Source organism: Equus quagga, chromosome 1, assembly GCF_021613505.1.
Source record: "Equus quagga isolate Etosha38 chromosome 1, UCLA_HA_Equagga_1.0, whole genome shotgun sequence".
Classification (NCBI taxonomy): Eukaryota; Metazoa; Chordata; class Mammalia; order Perissodactyla; family Equidae; genus Equus; species Equus quagga.
In genome coordinates, this window is record NC_060267.1 from 76,217,285 (window position 1) to 76,227,940 (window position 10,656).

Sequence of the window (10,656 nt, forward strand, 5' to 3'; positions counted from 1 at the left end):
ACGCATGCATGCACACCCATGCACGCATGCATGCACACCCATGCACGCATGCATGCTCACATCACAGAATATATTAGCACAAACACCTACTTGCATATGCACACACATGCATGTGCACATACACACTAAATTCACAGGCATATATATGTGCACAAGCACACCCACTCTCACACACACAGACACGCATGCATCCATATGCACACATGTGCCTGCACACACGCTCATGCACACACCTGCATATACACAGACATCCAGAACGGGGCACAGCATCCCTGTCGCTGCCTCTGGGAGTTCTGTAGGGGTGCCTGGGACCCTCTGGCTTCCTGAGCAGTAAGCCCACTCATCCGCCTGGCTTCCCCTCTATCACTCTTCCCCAGCTCTGCTTTACTCGTGTCAGCAAATGTCTCCTTTGATAACAGCATTGGCCTTCTGCATTTTCTTCTAGGTGTCCCTGCAGACGGCCGGGTGATTCATGCACACACACCAGGAGCACCGCTCTCCTTTCCAATGCGGTTTCTCTCGTTTCCTTTCTCCCAACTTGGTGTCCTGTCTCTAAACTGTGGCGATGCAAACACTCAGGAGTTCGCTAACTTCAGGGCGCAGTTCCTCCCCCTGCTCACCTCAGGTCCCGTCGGATGGCGACGGCTCCTCGTAGGGGTTCCCCATCTGATGGAGTCACCTTCTTGACACCTGACCTCAGGGCTTTTGTAAACCCAGTCATCTTAATCCGGAGTATTCAAAGCTCCCAGTTATAACCCCAGCTCTGCTACTGGGACAAAGTTCTAACCTCTCATAGCACACATTTTACCTCTGGATAACGGAGATAATACTCTCCATCCCATTGGGTGATGGAGAGAATTGAGCGGGGCTCAGCACAGTGCACGCACCCAGAGCAGCGTCTGGATGCTCAAAGGGACCAAAGCCTTCCTGCTCTTCAGTCCCCTCCAGCCGCGCCAGGGCTGGGCTGAGACCTGAATGCCTTGGGAATGCTGGCACTATGGCCATCCTGTCAAACAACAGGCTTTAGTATTTATTTAACATTTGTTCAGAGAAGGGATGGGGTGGCCCGGCAGGGGCAGAGCAGACCCTCTGTTGGAAGCCATGGACTAAGATGGAACTGAGGAATTCAGCTCTAGCCCAGACTTGCATATCTAACTTTTCTAGACCATTGACACCCTTGAGGAGTGGTGACCGACTCTGCTCTTACTCGAGAATGTTCCTGGAGCGTCATCCTCCACCCAAGTCGTCTCTCAGAGTCTTCCTTCTAAGGTGCTCTTAGAGTTTGTGTCTAGGAAGCCGCCCGGCTGGCCCATCGTTCTGGGCTGTGGAATGAGTGTTGCAGGAGCATGGTCAGCATATTCTGGGGACATCTGGGGGTGGGGTAGACCCACACCTGAATGATTTTGCTTCTTGTCTATAGTACAGCTCTGCGTCACTCCCCTCCTCAAACACCTCCGGGGGCTGCCTGCTGCCCACAGAATAAAGTCCTTAGGTTGGCATTCAAGGCCCCATGACCTGGGATTGGCATGACATTTTATGCTCTTTTTCAGCCCCTGGAGGTTGAAGATCAGCTGTCACCACACCTGCCTGACTGTGTCTCTACAAATGCTGTGCCTCTGCACTGGGCCTGTTGGGGCCTGTCCTCATCTCCTCCCCCCACCACTGCAGCACATATGTCTGACTTCTGGAACCTGCATTGCTTCCCCGAGTCTTTCTGAGGCTGCCGGGGCCCACTTTGCCTGCCAGGATGGACAACAGGCTTGCTGAGAATTCATGCTCCCGGTACCACCACCATAGCCCTCAGTCAGTGACTGAGGAAGAGCTGGTATATAAATATGCCAACTCCCTTGCCCTTTGATGGGATAAATGTGAGGCTGTGGACTACACTGACTCTGGAGTTCCCCGGGGGGATAAAGCTCCAGTTACTAACAGCACAAAGGAGCTTGAGAATGATACCAAACCTCTTAATCTCAAATTCATGTGCTCAATGTGCAATAAGCCAGTCACTGAGGCACAGTGCTTGGAGATGGAGAAAGGTTTATTCGAATTGGCCAAAACCAGAAGGTGACAGGATAGGTTCTCTCAAATCTACCTTAATGAAAGAAGACAGCAGGGGGTCTTTATAGAGCTAAGGGGCTTGGGAGGAGGAGTTTTGGAGAAACAAATGGGGAAATCCGTTTCTTTCACTCCAGATAAGCCCTTGGGCAATCAGACTTCTGGATGTCTACGGCAGCTGTGGGCTGGTTATCTGGCGATTGTAACCTCCTTTAAGGCATTCTTTTTCTTCTGCAAAACAAGCTCATAAATCCTTGTGACCCTTGAGTCACCCCTCAGGTTAAACACGAAAACAGCAAATTAACAAGATTAACTTCTTTTCATCTAACTTCTTTTCATCATTCATGTCTGTCTTGGGAATCATGTTCTTATTGGATATTTACAGTGACCCCCAGGTACCGGGCTTCAAGAGCACACCCGTCACGGGCTGCCTTCTCCTCTCACTTCCGCACTGCTTGACACTGTCTCCTTCGCCTCCCCAATAAACTACTTGCATGCAAATCCTTGCTTCAGGGATGCTGGGGGAATTCCACCAGGACAGGCCCCCGGCAGGCACCCTTTCCCCTCAGCCAATGCCACATAACGAATGCTCAAGGCCCAGCTCCAGTGAAGGCCCCATCCAAGGATGTGCAAACAATAACAGCTGAGACTAAGTGCCAGACACCGTTCTAAGCACTTGACCTGTGCTGAATCTCCTAATCCTCATGCCACCCTACGAGGAGGGTCCTGTTATTACCACCATATTACAGATCAGGAAACTGAGGCACAGAAGGGCTAAGCAACTTGTCTCAGGTCCTAGAACGTAGTGGAGTTGGAACATTGTGGAGATAATACCTAAGTTTGTGGGGACAAAACCAGGGTGAGCTGGCAGATTGGTTAACGCCTTTGCGTGCCGACATGCCATGTCTGCTTCCTGATGTCACTTCTCCCTTTGGGATCTTGGATCAACTCTATCAAGCGGAGCTTAAAGGCCTGGCCTGGGGCCCAGCATGTCTTAGGCTGGAGAACATCCATTAAATGACTCTCCCAAACATAATTGCTGCCCGCATCGTGCCTCTCACGGCACCCTGCTAGTTTCCTTCATGGCTCTTATCAAAAGCTGTATTTATTTTTCTTTTGCTTTGTTTATTTGTTTCCTTTACAGTCAGTCTATTGCACATGTCAATAAGGCACAAGAGAGCAGGGTCCTTTCTACAGTAATTCCACTGTATCCTTAGCACCTACCGCAGTGCCTGGCAAATAGAAGGTGCTCAAAAATAGATCTTAATGAGGGAATGACTAAATGAATAGTCAGAGGGAACTGGAGCCTTCTCGGTTGTGGGAGGGTCCGGGCTGGATCATCTTGCCCTTGACCCGGTTCATCCTCCTAGAATATGGCTCAGATTCAGTAGCCACCTTGCCCAAGTCACTAGTGAATTAGTGGCAGAGAGCAGTTTCCAAATGGGGGCTTTTCATCCGGAATGCGCTTCCTGGAAGGTGCCCCCAGATTTCGGCTTTGTCAATCCAGGGGCCAGACTCCCAGGTTCCCAGTTGAAAAACAACAGCTGTGAATCCTAAATGAGACGCATGCACCAAGAGTCTTCGATTGGCAGAACGTGTATAAATTTCAATAATAATGGGGATGCATTCATCAGACCTATCCATCATTAGCCCCGTGCTGCTAGGACATTTCTCAATGTCAGACACACGCCCTACAGATAGAGTCTCTAGGATCCAGCTGCACGGCCAAAGGCCCGAGGCCCCCACTGCGGGCACTCCCCTCCCCTCCCAGGCCTCAGTATTCCTTTCTCCCAGGGTGGGGGTGTGGAGTGGGGAGCTTTGCTCTGACAATCCAGGTTTCAGAACTGAGTACCGAGGTGGTACGTGATGAAACACCGATTCTTTGCTCTCTGTTTGTCTAGTTCCTACACATGCCTGCATGTCTAATTCTGTCTCTCCTCTCCTAAAAAATGCCTGCTGGGGTTCCCTTTTGCCTGAAGAATGGAGCTCAATCTCATTACAGGGCGTCTGAGACCTTGCTTGGTCTGACATTGAATCTCTTCTCACTCACTCTGTGGTCCCTCTGGGTAGGCGCCCCCGTCATGTCCCCCTCCGCCCCCCTGCCTCTGCTCCTGCCGCCGCATAGTCCTCACTCATCTCCCCCCTTCACCTCTCCCCACTGTACTCATCCTGAGCGCCCGGCATAGTGCCCGTGACACAGCAGGGGCTCAGACACGTGTTTCCTCTTCCTGTTCAGGAGACTGAGAAAGGCTTCAGGGGCACGGTGACATTTAAGTTGTTTCTTGGTGGTGAACATGGAGAATCTGAACAGGAAGACACTGCGATGACAAGAGAGCAGGAGGACATCTCAGGTCGTGGACAAAGCAGAGCGGAGTGACCACCATGTAAGAAGTGGGAGGGAGGGTGGAGGTCGGGAAGCGGGGATCTCCTGACTTGGCATTTTAGGAATCCACCTGTTAGCACTCCCAGGACTGGATGGGTCCTCACGGCCACCTCTACGATTTCATAGAAACATTCACTGGCCGTCTATTCTGTGCCCGGCTCTTGGTGAGGCACTGGCGGTGGAACTTATAAAACGTATATAAACAATCAACTACAGTAAAAGGCAAATGAACTGTGTGCTGAGAAGAAGGGTGGGGACCAACATGTGTTGGGCACTTGCCATGGGCTGGGCACTCTGCATTCACTCCTCTTGTCCAAAGATATTGCAACAATATCCCATTCCACATGCTCTTTTGCAATGTCACCATACCACTTGCCCATCAAGAATGGGTGTATATTTCTCCTCCCCTTGAATCTGGGCTGATCGTGTAACTTCTGAGACTGGGCCTTAAGAGAATGGCAGCATGTCCACCTTCCTGCTGGGAATGCTCTTCTTGAGGACCCTCTGTGTCTGACCACCAGTGACCATGCTCTGAGGAAGCCCAAGCCAGTCACGAGGGGAGAGGCCGTGTAGACGGGCCCTAGTGTCATGTGTGCTGAGCTGTCTTGGGCCTTTTAGTCCAGCCCATCCACCAGCCAGGAGAATGAGCCCAGGGGACCCCTGGTGGACTAGGACCATCCAGGCCTGAAGTCCTTACGCACAGAATGATGAGCAAATAAAATGGTTGCTTTTGTAAGTCTGGGATCGCTTGCTGGGTTAAAATAGTGAACCAGAACACCTCTTCAGTTCTCCTGCACAACTCCAAGAGGTGAGTGTCGTTGTCTCCACTTCCCAGATAGGAAACAGAGGATGGGAGAGCTGGAGTGACTCGTGCAAGGTCACGTGGGAAGCCAAGGGCAGAAGCAGGAGTCAAGCGCAGGCCTCTGTGACCCGGAGCCTTTGCCAGCTCCCTGAGTCACGGTGCCCTCGGAGAGCAGGGGATGGAGGCCGTTCCCTCTGGGGTGGGGGAGCTGAGGGCGAGCAGGGGGGAGGAAGACTTTCCCTCTACCCTTTGTACCTTGAAAATTTTTTAATATATTACCTACTCCAAAGTGAACAAATAAAGGTAACATTTTTATTTCAAAGAAAAATAATTGTAGCGTGTATGTATGTAGGTTAGGGTGGGAGCAGATGAAATTAGAGGCCACTTTAGAGAACAGAAGCATTGGAGCTCGGCTTAGAATTGGGTGGTCCCACCCCTGGCGGCACATGTTGTCACCTGTGGAGGTATAGCAGCCCGCTCCCGCCCCGCCCCCAAAGCGGCTGGTTTAATTGGCCTGGGGTGAGGCTGAGGCCTCAGGACTTTTAAAAAGCTCCCTAGGTGGTTCCCAAGTACAGCCAGGCGTGGATGGAGGACCAGGATTCCGCTAGGCGGTGAAAGGCTGAGGAGGGGTGGGGTGGGCTGTGCAGGGCTGGAGTGGATGATTTGTGTAGAAAAAAATGGAAAAGAATTGCTTTGGGGTGTAGATGCTTAAACAAAACAAAACAGAACAGAACAAGACCAAACGGAGCGGCCCTGGTGCGGGGGATCCCTGAGTCGCTTCACAGAAACGCTCAATATTTGTGGCCAAATTGGTCAATCTCAGATGGAGTTAATTTGAAGGATGGTAATAATTAGGTTTGGTTGTGGGGAGAAATGCTAAGCGGTGCAAAATCCATTACCACAGGGGTCTCCTTTCCTAGTCCCAGCTTTGCCAGGATCCTCACCCCGCCGCCAGCCATGGCTCAAGCATCCTTACCTCCAGGGGGGTCTGGGGCTCCCGATGAAGCAGGTGCAGCAAGAGGCTTTCCTTGAGTTTCCAGGGAAGGAAAGTCCGGTGCAGGCCAGGCCCTCAAGGCTTCAGGCTGGACCCACCTTCAAACCACCTGGGAACTTTGCAGACAGACCTCATCCTGGGTCGGGCGCCTTGGGTTGTTTGCGGGGCAGTGGCCTTGCTTGTTGAGTGGTGGTCCTCTGGAGGCCCCAAGCAGATTAGAGCTGTGGTTCCCAGACATCAGTGTGTCAGAATCACCTGGATGGACAGAGGTCCAGGATGGTTGAAAGAGGCCTGGGCCTCTGCAGGTTGACCAAGCTCCCAGGTGATTCTGGGGGACACTGAGGTTGGAGAACCGCTACGTGACAGCACCAGTTCTCAGATTTGGGGGGTTAAAACTGCTGCCACCTTGGTGGCATGCCTAGAGATTTTGATTTAATTAGTCAGGGTGTGGCCTCGGGGCGGGATTGTTTTAAAAGCTCCCCAAAAGGCATCGAAGTTTGAGAAGCCCTGCATCAGGGGATCTAGAAAGCGACTCGGGAGATGGGGGAGTTTAGGATATGATAAGAATGAAATTTTAAGATCACTGAGGAGATGGTGGGTTTTCAGTAATGAGGCTGGGCCAACTGGCTATATATTTGGGAGTAAAAACAGTTAGATCTTTCCCCACGTCACAAACAATAATACATTCTAGATGGATTAAGGACATAGATATAAAGGATAAAATAAGAAAAGTGCCATATAGACAAGTACTTCCATAATTCTGGGGTGAGCAGGTGCTCTCAATACATGATACAAATCCCAGAAGCCACAAAGGGAAAGATTGACAGATTGGCTGCCCCCCAAATTTAAAACTATATTTGGCAAAATGAATAATAAACAAAGATAAAGACACATGACGTGCTAGGAGAAAACATCTGTAATCTGTATAACAAGCCAAAGATTGATATCCACAAGATATTAACTATACTTACAAATTAATCAGAAAAATACAACAGCCCAATAAAAATGGGCTGATGACATGAATAGGTAATTCTCAAAAATAATCCAGAAAGATACAGATTTATATGCCTATATGTATATAAAAAGATACTCAATTTCATTAATCATCAAATAAATATAAATTAAATAATAGACATCTTTTTCACCTATCTGGGAAAAAAATAAAAAAGGTTGATATTGCCTGAATCGGGAAGGGTGGGGAAAATGGGGGATCTCAAATATTGTTGGTAAAAGTGTAAATAGAAATTTCGGGGAAAGCAACTGGCATTAATTATCAAAATGTTAAATGTGCCTCCCCTTGCCTAACAATCCCACTTCTAGGAGTCTGCCCTGCAAGAACACTAACAGCAGGGCATGAGGATGCTGTACAAGTGCAGCTCTGGGTACTGACATGGTGAGATGTGCACATAGGTTGGTAAAGCTAAGAAAGCAACTGAAGCCAAGATGAGTAAGAAAAAGCTCTGACTACATGCAGCATTTTGGAGTAGCCATGGGTAGAGAGGGATTGTCAATGATGGTTAGCAGTTTCTACTGTTATGACACAGTTTTGGCAACACTGTCACCACGTGTCCACTAGGACCGGTCAACCTGACCCCATCTTATTGACAGAGTAACTAAGAGTTATTTTCCAGGAGCTGAGAGTTGACCACTTGCCCATTTCAGGTGAGTTGAGACCACCAATCCATCCACTGGGCCTGCGTGAACACCCCGTAGGTGACCCTTTGATGTCAGGGGGCCAAAAACTCCACCCTCAGATCATGCTAAGTCCGCCATTTTGTGCATGTGCATCCTACGAAGAGCCATGAAGCTTGACGACGCTTGCGCAGATCAATTACCTCCCCTCTCCTCGTCTCCAATCACCTGTCTCCACACTCCAGACCACCCTGCCCCTTTATCCCATAAATTTTGCCCAAAATCCTGGATCAGGGAGACAGACTTGAGAGCCTTGCCTCCTGTCTCCCTGCTGGGCAACCTCACAATAAAGCTATTTGTTTTCTCCAAAGGTGGTGGCATAATCATTGGCTTTTTTTTCTTTAATGTGCATCAAACAGAGAATTCCCTTTTTTGTGGTAACAACCCAACAACTTGAGTTTGCAGAATAATTGAGGTAACTTTTGGGTGACAACCACAAAGAGTGTTTTTAAGAGATCACACTAGGAAGACCCAGGAGATCCTAAAGCTTATGTCTTAGGCTTTGAAGTAATAATTAATAATAATAATAGACAGTGTGGTTATAGTGCTTGCTTGTGTGCCCGGCACTGTCCTAAGGCCTTTACATGTGTTAATTTAGACAGACTCAGGTTCAAATCGCAGCTTTGCCACCCACAAGCTCTGTGCCCCAGGGTCTCGGTCGTCCTGTTGGTAAATAAGGATGCTGCTTTCCGGGAGGTGAGCTGGGTGCGGGCCTACTTCGTGCACACAATAACCCTCCACAATTCACTGCCAGCCTAAGGGTCACTTCGTTTCACTAACCCTCATAACGTGGATTCAAAGTTTAAAGCTGGCTTATTTATGGGCTTCCTTTCTTTAAAGCTGTGCTATCAGCTTTCCTAGGATTTATTCATAATTTGGTTTCAGATGTTCTATTCCTGACCTCTTAGGCAACTCTCTGGGTGTTGAAGTCATTCCGTGTCAATTTTATGACTCCCCAGCATAAATTGTCCAGCCCTCCATGACCCACCAAGACCTCTGGCTGCACGTGACATTTTAAATGCTAACTTTGGGGTTCTTGTCTTAAAGGGAGGAGGAATTAGGTTCAACCTGTGACTCTTTAGAAATACATAAAACATGAGCCGGGCTTTTAATGGAAAAGTCACTTTCTTATGACCTCTGCCAGGCATGGCTGGGACGGGCAGATCCAATCCCCTCTGTTTATCAAAATCAATGCCAAATATTGGTTGGCCCTTAACCAAGATGACCTCGGTTCCATTCTTGTTGCAGAAAAAGTGCAGAAGATACTCAAATGCAAAATGGAGTGGTGGCTGACCCCGTGATTTGGAGTCATCTTGTGCAGCTAGTTAGGCAAACGAACGCTCTCCAGTTAAAATGGTCTCAGGAAAGAATCCTTTAGCCAAAGGAAGGAACACAGAAGTGTGGAATGTCAGGAAGCTGGGGAGTCCTGGAAGGAGGGACCTCCCCCACGTGTTTATAGGTTTAGCGCTGGGCTGACCACAGGAAGGAAATGGGTGGCTGAATGAATTTGGATTGTCGCATGATTACCCCAATCTGGTTCAGAAAGTCCCCCAAAGTGCATCCTATGGAGGACACAGGTCATGTGGCTGACTGTTTAGAAACAAACACTGAAATTCTGGCTGGACAGAACCAGCTGAGACGCCATCTTAGTGTTAGAGTGTCAACCGTGAGGCCAGGCTGCCTGACTGTGTGAACTCGGGCAAGTTACTTAACCTCTCTGTGTCTTATCTGTAGAAAGGGAGCAGAAATAATAATACCTCCCTTAGAGAACTGTTGTGAGGATCAAATGAATTAATTTTTTTAAAAAAAATGAAAAGAAATCTGGCAATATGTAAACAAATAAAGCCAAGGACTAGGAAAACCTCACGCTGGGCACCCTTGTTGAGGCGACTTATTCCTGTTGAAACTCAGTAATCCTTTCCCAGCTCAGGCCACATGAAGTCAAATTCCCCTTCTTACAAGAATTGCGATTCTGGTGGGAAATCTTAAGATGGCGGCCTTCCTCTCCAAGCACCACGGAGAACTCGATGGCCTGGCTCATCACTGCACAATTTGTGGGCAGAGAGAAAGTTCTCCAGCTCCCAAAATGGCCCCCTCACCTGCTCCTGGACACTGGACATCCCTCTCGGCGCCTCCGCCTTTCCTTCCACCTTCAAGCACAAAGGATTCCCACACCAGCAAGGACCACGTACTGCGAGGACCTCAGTCTTCGGCCCTCTTACCCTCATCCCACTCGTGTTTACTTCCTCAGCTCCCACCTTCCCTGTTAGGATGCTACGGTTAATTGTACGTGTCAGCCGGACTAGGCCACGGGACCCCCTGATATTGGTCAAACGCTATTCTGGGTGTGTCTGCGAGGTGCTTTCGGATGAGTGTAACATCCAAATGGGCAGCAGCTTGCCCTCCTAATGTGGGCGGGCCTCATCCCAGCTGCTGAAGGCCTGAGTAGAACAAGGCTGACATGCCTCCAGCATGAGGGAACTGCTCCTGCCTGACTGCTTGAGCTGGGACGTGGGGCTTTTCCTGCCTTCAGTCTCGAACTAAAACATTGGCTCTTCCTGGGCCTTGAGCCTGCCAGCTTTCAGAATGGAACTGACACCATCGGCTCTCCTACGTCTCCAGCTTGCTGACTACAGATCTCGGGACTTCTCAGTCTCCACTCACTAGGGCCAATTCCTTATAATCTATCTATCTATCTATCTATCTATCTATCTATCTATCTATCTATCT